The following is a 9,823-nucleotide window of genomic DNA, read 5'->3' as shown; positions in this document are numbered from 1 at the left end:
ATCCTATCACCTCTACTGTGTTTATTCATATTAATGCTTCCTAAGGCCCACTTGAGTTCGTACTCCAGGATATCCGGCTCTAGGTGAATGACCACACTATTGTGGCTATCCAAGTCATTAAGACCTTTTTTGTATAGTTCTTCTGTGTATTCTTGCCACATCTTAATCTCTTCTGCTTCTGTTAGGTCCTTACCATTTCTATCTTTTATTCTGCCCATCTTTGCATGAAATATCCCCTGATATCTCCAATTTTCTTGACAAGATCTCTAGTCTTTCCCATTCTGTCACTTTCCTGTTTCTTTGCATTGTTCATTGGCCTTCTTATCTCTTGCTATTATCTGGAACTCTGCATTCAGTTGGGTGTATCTATCCCTTTCTCCATTGCCTTTTGCTTCTTTCTTCTGCTATTTGTAAAGCCTCCTTGACCACTTTACTTTCTTGCATTTCTTTTTCTTTGGGATGGTTTTGGTTACTGCCTCCTGTACAATATTATAAGCCTCCATCTGTAGTTCTTTAGGCACTCTGTCTACCAGATCTAATTCTCTTGAATCTATTAGTCACCTCCACTGTATAATCATAAGGGATTTGATGTAGGTCATACATGAATGGGCTAGTGGTTTTACCTACTTTATTCAATTAAAGCCTGAGTTTTGCAATAAGGAGTTCTTAATCTGACCCACAGTCAGCTCTTGTTTTTGCTGACTGTATAGAGTTTTTCTATCTTTGGCTGCAAAGAACATAATCAGTCTGATTTCAGTATTGATCTTCTGGTGATGTCCATGTGTAGAGGCTTCTTTTGAATCCAAGAAAAGTGTGTTTGCTATAACCAGTGTGACCTCTTAACAAAACTCTGTTAGCCTTTGCCCTGCTTCATTTTGTACTCCAAGGCCAGATTTTCCTGTTATTTCAAGTATCTCTTGACTGCCTACTTTTTCATTCCAATCCCTTATGATGAAAATGACATCTTTTTGGTATTAGTTCTAGAAGGTCTTATAGCTCTTCATAGAACCAATCAACTTCAGCTTCTTTGGCATCAGTGGTTGAGGCATAGACTTAGATTACTATGATGTTGAATGGTTTGCCTTGGAGATGAACCGAGATAATTCTGTCATTTTTGAAGTTGTACCCAAGTACTGAATTTTGGATTCTTTTGTTGCCTATGAGGGCTCCTCCATTTCTTCTAAAGGATTCTTGCCCACTTAGCAGATACAATGGCCATCTGAATTAAATCAGCCCAGTCCTGACCATTTTCACTGATTTCTAAGATATCAATGTTCCCTCTTGCCATCTCTGCTTCACCACATCCGATTTACCTTGGTTCATGGACCTAACATTCCAGGTTCCTATACAGTATTGTTCTTTACAGCATCAGACTTTACTTTCACCACCAGACACATCTGCAACTGGGAGTCATTTTCACTTTGGCCCAGTCACTTCATTCTTTCTGGAGCTATTTGTAATTGCTCTCTGCTCTTCCCCAGTAGTATATTGGACACCTTCCAACCTGGTGAGTCCATCTTTCAGTGTCATATCCTTTTGCCTTTTCATACTGTTCATGGGGTTTCTGTGGCAAGAATACTGGAGTGGGTTGCCATTTCCTCCTCCAATGGACCATGTTTTGTCAGAACTCTTCGCTTTGACCTGTCTGTTTGGGTGGCCCTGCAGAGCATGGCTCATAGTTTCATTGATTTATGCAAGCCCCTTTGCTACGACAAGGCTGTGATCCATGAAAGAGTCCTCATGAACATGGTTGCTTTTTTTTTTTATGTCAACAGCTGAAGGGTAAGGATTTTGCAGTAACAAGTTCACAACCTTTGGCAGTTCCCCTTATTACTCCTATTACTGTATTGCTGAACCCTGGTTCAGGTGTGGGAAGGTGTTGGGGCGGGGTAGGGACTGACAGCCTCTCTGCCGATGAGCTACACTTTCCCATCAATCCACACAGACACTTCTGGGCCAACTTCAATGGCTGGACACCAGCCTCCATTTGCCTCTCTGCTTAGTGGTGATTACTACTGTCTCCTCCACAGCTGCTGACTATACGGTCTGCTGAAGGGGCATAAGGAAACAGAAAGCAATATGTCTTTTGACTTTCTGGTTGTGTTATGTTTAAATTCAAGAAAGGAGAACAAGGAGATGATGATATCAAAGTATTTCTTGTGAGCCTGAGCTTGCTGCCGTGAGAGTGACAAGTTTTATTTATGATAACGTTAACCAAAAACTGGGAACCCAAACACTGAAGAACTGTCATGAATACAATATTTTTCCTTCAAACTTAAGAAATCAATATCATTTAAGGAAAATCAAAACCTGTGTGGCTCAGACTGAGTTTCAGAGACTTCTTTATCACAAGTCATTTGACCTCCTTCGAGCCTCAGTCTCTTTCTCAATGTCGATAATAACCATCTTCAGAGATCAGGATAATAACCAATCATTATAATGAAAATGGATAATATCTATGAATAGCCTGTGACCTGTTACTGAAAATGAGGTCACTGTAACTCTACTTTTCATTTGGAAAACATATATCTTTAGATATGGGCACTGAGGTTATATTTGCTGGTACCTGGTGCTAAGATCAGTGTAAACAGCTGCAGTCAATGCAGGATGCTTGACTTTTGACAAAGACATTGTTTCCCATTTGATTCCTTGCAGAGCAAATGAATATTACATTCACTAGAAGATGCAGTTGGAAAAGTTTCTTAACAGCTCAGATGTTCAAAGTATACAATGTATGTAGATTATTATTTTCTTTTTCCTTTGCAAAAGTCTGTTTTTTTTTTTAAACCAAAATGACTAGTGTATGGAAGCAACATATAATTGAAGTTACTGTAAAGGTCACAACTAAATGATAGAATAATTGTTCAAATATATGGTTTTGTCAGCCAAACACTTAGTGATTTTATGATCCATTGGTGTCTGCTTTATTTAGAAGGAGGTGGAAAGTAGGGAGATTTATATCTTCTAGGATGTACCTGATTTGGACTTTTAATCAAGATTCTGGTTGGTGGACTATGGCTTTCTTTAACTCTTCCGATTAATTTTAATCTATTTACATCACAATATAAAATGGCCAGCTATAGCTAGTCTGCGGGCTGAATTTAGCCTGGAGAACATGTTGCTTGGGCAACACATATTTTACAGGTTGGAGAATGGATGTACCCTTGGGACAAGTGTCCACTTTTCACCATGCAAAGCCCCCGCCTCTCTACACTGTGGCTTACACTCACTTGGCACCCACCCCTGCGCTCATGTATTGTCTGGTTGTGGTAGGCATTGGGACTTCTGATTGACGGAAAGGAAAAAATAAGAAATCACCCAGGTATTTATTTCTGCATGACCTTGTCATTGTAAAGTGGGAAGAAAGTTCTGTTTTTATTATGAATACATGCTATGAATGCGGGTACTGCATTCTTTGGCTTTAAAAAAAGTCTGCTTCTAAAATAATCTAAAAGGGGACTCGTTTTTCCATCACTTCTTTCAAGAGCTCTGTTAAGTAAGCAGCCAAAAAGAGAGTAAAGGGCCACTGGATATTCAATTAGAGGGAGAGAATTCCTGTCAACCTTACTGAAGGAGGAAAAAAAGCAAATCTGGCAGATCAGGGGCTTTCTGCTCAATGCCCATGTGATTGCCCACAAAGCTCCTGTGATCAGGCGCTGGGACAGCACATTGCCCTATTTGCACATGTATGGAAACACTTTTTGTGGAAGCTACTTGACAACATTTAATGTTTATTGTTTACTTGTCATTCCCCGAAACCACACACAGACTGTTTGGGTTACACCTAATGACAGTTTTTATTCATTTTACAGTTTAACGTTTCTTTTTATTTAGCTTTTGTTATGGTTTAACAACTCCTTTCATTTGTTGGAATCCTAGACAAGTTTGAAATGTGAGCACACCCGTAAGACAAACACACATCATTACCTTTCCCTCTCCTGGTGTGCAGCCCTTTGTGAAATCTGCCAAGGGAGTATAGATGCTGATGCAAGGGGACCAGGGAAGGGGAGGGATGGAACCAAATGCCTTGGGATTTCATGGATGTTTCTTTGAGAATCCTTCTCCGAGTGAGATGGAAGCCATGGGAGAGAGGCACTAGGTGGTCTACAAAGTGCAGGGCAATAATAGGGCTTCAGCAAAGATATTTCTAAGAATATAAAATCCCTGGGGAGAACAAGCACTTAATTTCCTTTCCTTCTTAGTCCTCTGGCCAAGAGAATTATGCTGACTTGTGATGAGAAAGGAATCACCACTGGGCCATCTAAATGCCCATTTGCACCCTATGCTAAATTCAAATTAGGTAACATTGGGATGTAGAGGAATGATTATTTTACTTGGGTCCGTCATTCATTCATATGACAAATAATGAAGACGATTGACCACACTTGTCTTACTCCTGTTTCTGTACCACACCAGGACCAATAAAATAAGGGAGGTGGTAGGTTTTGTGTTCCTGCCTTCATGGATGTTTTAGGTCCCCTGCAAACACCCACTGAGCTACAATGATGAAAATAGATGAAAGCCAAGATGCCATGCTTTTGGTATCCAAAAGGAAGTCATGGTACCCAAGGGGAAAATTTAAAATATAAATTTCAGAGATAACCTGATATCCAAGTAGAATCAAAGAAATATTGATGTTGGCAGTTGAAAATTTTAGCTCTTGGACTGGAGAAATCTTAGACAGAAGGATAACTTCTTTGCTGAGAGTTTGCTTGTAAGTAGCAGCATATGTTTCAGGCAGTAACTAGGGTTTCTGTTAACTACTTGTATAGGTAGTGGCTCAGAGGAAGGCATATCTCTAGGGAGAGGAAAGAAGAAATGGAAGCCCAGGTTCAGAAGGAGTTTTGTGAAGTGAGTGAGGGCACAGGTGGAGGCCCTAGGGTCACACGGCCATCTCGAAAGTGGTGTCCGGGGATTTCACAGAAAGCAAATTGGAACCTCAATCTGATTAAAAATGAATATTCCCAACTACTAGTTTTTTCATGTATTTGCTAATTTTGGTGAACTGTGGGAGCAGATTTGCCACATTCTGTGAGTCTTGAAGCAGTTTGGTCTGTTTTCAGTTTTAGTTATCTGTTTTCTTAATCCTTGCTTTTTTCCTAATTAATTTTCAGGGCTTTTAGACTTTCCCTGATATTTAGCTGTCTTCATGACATTTTTTTAAAGATTACAAACTGGTGGTAAGTGAATGTTTTTAAATATGAGCTAATGTTTTTACAACTTTTGCATACTGCTGGGTGATTTTATAAGATTAAAATTATTTTGAATAGAGTCAAATAGGCTCCTGCCGCAAGGTGAGGGAATCCCAAGAGTTCTCTGATGTGGATGGCCAGGGAAACAGAAGCCCAGAAGGAATAGAGAAGGGTGAGACAAAGGAAACGCGCCTTCTATGGTACAAAAGCTGTGTCCGGGGAGGGCCAGTGAGGGCTTGTGAAGGGCACACAGATGTGTCCAAAAAGAGAGAGTCAGTCGGCTTTCTACCTGTGTCCGGCCAAGGAGAGCAGAAAGTCAGAACGCTAACTTACTACAACCAGCCAAGTAAGAGCCATTCCACTCCTTCCCTTTATGCTTCTCCTCTTATTACCTGTGACCCTTGAGGTGAGGAGGAGGTGAGTGAGGAGGCAGGTGGCTTGACAGAGACTGGAGAGGCAGAGGGGAAGGCTTCCTTCTGCATAAAGACTGAAGGATTGCTTAATATCTTGAACTTTCGAGGCTTTACATTTCTCTAATGAGAGTATGTTGTCTGACTTAAAATGACTGTAGAATTTTCAATTACCTGAGTGTGAGCAGAACAGTCAGAGGGCTCTGAAGTCTTCACACAGTGCTGTGGGGAGAATTTTGACCCACTAAATGCTATATACAGGGACGAGAGGAAACAATACAAATTAATCATTTCCAACGTGTATTTACCATATTGGTTAATAATAATAGTAAACCTTCCTCAGACTCACTTAAACAAGGGGAATTTATCGGGTTATTTAACTGTGAAGCCATTTACCTCAGATTGGGACTTGAACCCATATACTGGGACTTGAACTCAGGGGGCCAGGATTTAGTGTGGACTGCATATGTCTTCAAGATGCAAAACTTAGGAAGTAAAAGAAAAGAGAGGCTCCTAAAAGCCAAATTGACTGGAGAATTCAAGAGCTGTTAGCATTATGAATGGAAGCTATTACCTGAAAAAATATTGCTGCAGGAGGTTTAGACTGGGACATTAAAACAAATCATTGTCCTGGGTATTGGAGTTAAATAAGGGGGCATGATAATGAAGTTTCACTGTCTTGAATCTGTGGGAAATAGATATTCCAGGGTTATGAGCTCAGAAGCATTAATGCTGTAGGACTGTACCTTGATGAAGCTCCTTTGGGGAAAAGGTAACAGAGCAAATTATGCTCGTGATACATTGGTGTATCTTATAACCCACTTCTTATTTTAGAAATGCTTAATATTATTAATTTACCTAAATGCCAGGGGAGATGGATGCTCAGAGATTTTCTAATTGCCCAAAGAGTGATGATCTAAAACTGGAAGCCCCAGGTGGTCCCACCTCAATTCTGAATGGCAGGAGAGGAGTCGCGCTGCTGTCGGCTCCCGCTCTGCAGCAGCGCTGAAAAGGCTGAGCTGCTTGGTCACCTTCTCCCTCAGGCTCTCGCCTGGCTTCTCAGGAATCCTGTTGGACAAGATTCACATTGAGCAGCCGAACCACGGCAGCAGGGGCTTTCAAAAAATCAGGATGGATGCTACAATGTTTAACAGCCTCCTTCTCACACCCAAATTTTTGAATTGACAGTGAAGCAAGGATAGGAGAACCTATAAAACAAACAGGATTCCAGGGCTTCTTTTAATCAAATTTCTTTCAAGAGGCACCCCATTTCTTACTTCTTCAATTCCCCCCTCTTCCCAATAAGAAAGAAACGAAAATGAGAGACGCTAGTCTCTTTAGTATTATAATGTGTGTATGTCTCCTTTGTAAATGTTATTACAAGCGGTGTTAGTATAAATCTGGGAAACGGATGAAGTAATAGATTTAAAATTCTGTGGAAAATAGAGATTTGGTTCTGCCTGTGTGGGCATGTTGCAATCACCTCAAAATGTCAAGTCTTCGGGAATCAAAGTCTTTAGGGCCTTTAAAACCAATATCCTTTTAGGGACAGAGACATATTTACTGAAATACATAACCCGGAAAATAAAGTTCTTTGCTTTGCTTTACACCCTGGAGTGTGATAAATTTTGTGGGCTGTAGAATAAGCTAGTCCCCTTGTTTCTCAGAGGATTTAGTTCCATATCAGAATGGCACTGGAATTTTAGTACTCAATCTTTTGGCCTTTGGAACAACCATTTGTTTTGTAGAGTCCATGATGTAAACACCTCTGAAATGTTATTAATACCTTTTAACCATTTCCTGTAATTATTTCAATAACTTAAAGGAAAACGCCTGTTTTAAAAGATCCCCTTTCAGGTGAGGGACAATTTATAGCCAATGTGTAACTCAACAGGAAGTCAAGAGAGCAATCACCAAGAGGAATGAGATAGTCAGAGTTTCTCCAAACACATCAAAAGATTTCTTGGGAACTAAAGTCAGCAATAAAAAAGCACAGGATTAGTCATCTGGGATTGGATGTGCCAGCTCCACCCTTCTTTCTCCTGAAGGGAAATGCCTGCTGTTCTATAGAGAAAGAGGAAGCCCTCCTATTCCACCAGTTGTTTCCTTATACTTGAAAAATTTGGGTGGGAATATGGTAATAGAAGCAAATGGGAAAAATTATACTGAGTCATCAAGTTCCCATAATAGATCAATATTTGGTTTTTATGGCTATTAATATTAGGGAAAGGAATGACCAAGTTCTAAGTTGTTTTAATAAAAGCTAACACTGTTTTTGGTCCCATAATCTCAGAAAATCTTTAAGCAGGAAATTTCTCCCTCTCCATTTTCATCACCTACTGTAAACTATCAAAATGAAATGGGGAGTTGCTATTCAGTGGGTATAAAGTTTACTTTGCTATACAAGATAAATAAGTTCTGGAGGTTTGCTGTATTGCCTGGTGCTTATAGTTAGCAACACTACATTGACATGACTTAAAATGTCAGAGGGTGGATCTCATATTTTCTTACCACAATTAAAAAAGAAAGGAAAAAAAGGGGAAAGAAAGAGAGAAATAGAAGGAAGAGAGAATGGGACGATAGAAGGAAGGAAGAGCAACAATAATAAGCAATGTTCTAGAAAGTGGAGCCCTTACTTGTTTTGCGAGGCAATGCTAGCTTGAGCAGAACTGGGCATGGGGTTGGGTTGCCTGCATGTTAAGTTGCTTCAGTCATATCTGACTCTGTGCAACCCCATGGACTACAGCCTGCCAGGCTCCTCTGTCCATGGGATTTTCCAGGCAAGAATACTGGAGTGGGTTGCCCTGCCCTCCTCCAGTGGATCTTTCTGACCCAGGGATCGAACCTACGTTTTCTTACATCTATCTGCATTAGCAGGTGGGTTCTTTACCACTAGCACCACCTAGGAAGCCCCATGTGGTTGGGTTGGAGCCACTTTGATTCCACCTTGTCTCCAGTTCAGAGGTTTAACTTTGTCCAGTGGGATTCCTCACTGGTCCTGGGAAGGGCCTCACAGAAGACACCAGTAAGAGACTGGACCCCACCCTCACTTTCATATGCAATTCAAAATAAAAGCTTAGTTTTCAAAAGGCTACTACTTAAAGTGATGTGAAAGTGAAAATAGTTTCCTTCTAGATGTTTCTCAGTTTGCAAAATTATGGATCTATTCATCCAAGAGGGACCTGCCTCACTGGGACTTTGTTCCCCACCTCCCCGCTCTGTGGAGACCTGCGACAGTCTGCTGTTGGCAAAGCCAGCATGGGCCAGATAGAGCAGCAACTTCAGCTACATTTCCCTTTGATCTTCTTCTAAATCCTAAAGCCATTTTTAAAAAATCAGAGCAGACAGATGCTTTGCAAAAAAATGTGCTTGTCTCTACTTTTGTGATTATTTTCTAAAGCAAACACATTTCTCAACTGCATTTAGAATATTCTGGTCATTTCTGGTTTTATTTTCTACTATATAAATTCATACAAAACTTGTTAATGTAGTATACTTTTAATAAAATGGGCTCCACAAAAAATATTAGCTACAAATCACCACCTTCTCAGTGAAGAGGATTTTTAGAAATCTCTATGATCTTAGGTGGATCAAACAAAAAGTCTGGGATTCATTGTTGTACAGACACATTGATCATCTAGACACTGTTTACTGTGAAGTCATTCTCTCTGTCCTACTATTAAATGCTTCTCCATCACCTTTTCCTCTGACCACATGCACTACGTGAAACTAAATGTGGCCTCCACTGCCTGACCACAATTCCTTGGTGTGATTTTGCTGTGTCAGTTCTCACTGTTGGGACTTCCCTGGTGGTCCAATGGCTAAGACTCCATGTTCCCAATGCAGGGAGCCCAGGTTTGATCCCTGGTCAGGGAGCTAGATCCCACATGCCACAACTTAAGACCCGGTTAAGCCAAATAAATATTTTTTGAAAAAGATTCTCACTGTTTGTCATGCACTCTGACTCTTCAAGATGGCTATTATGACTTTTCCCTTAGTGATGTCTCCAGTTATTTTTATTGTTTTAGGTCATTCTCTGAAGTTGCTCAGTCATGTCCTACTCTTTGAGACCCCATGGGCTGTAGCCTACCAGGCTCCTCAGTCCATGGAATTTTCCAGGCAAGAGTACTAGAGTAGGTTGCCATTTCCTTCTCCAGGGGATCTTCCCAACCCAGGGATCGAACCCAGGTCTCCTGCATTGTAGGCAGATGCTTTACCATC

This window comes from Odocoileus virginianus, chromosome 3, assembly GCF_023699985.2.
Source record: "Odocoileus virginianus isolate 20LAN1187 ecotype Illinois chromosome 3, Ovbor_1.2, whole genome shotgun sequence".
Classification (NCBI taxonomy): domain Eukaryota; kingdom Metazoa; phylum Chordata; class Mammalia; order Artiodactyla; family Cervidae; genus Odocoileus; species Odocoileus virginianus.
This window is presented reverse-complemented; position numbering follows the sequence as displayed.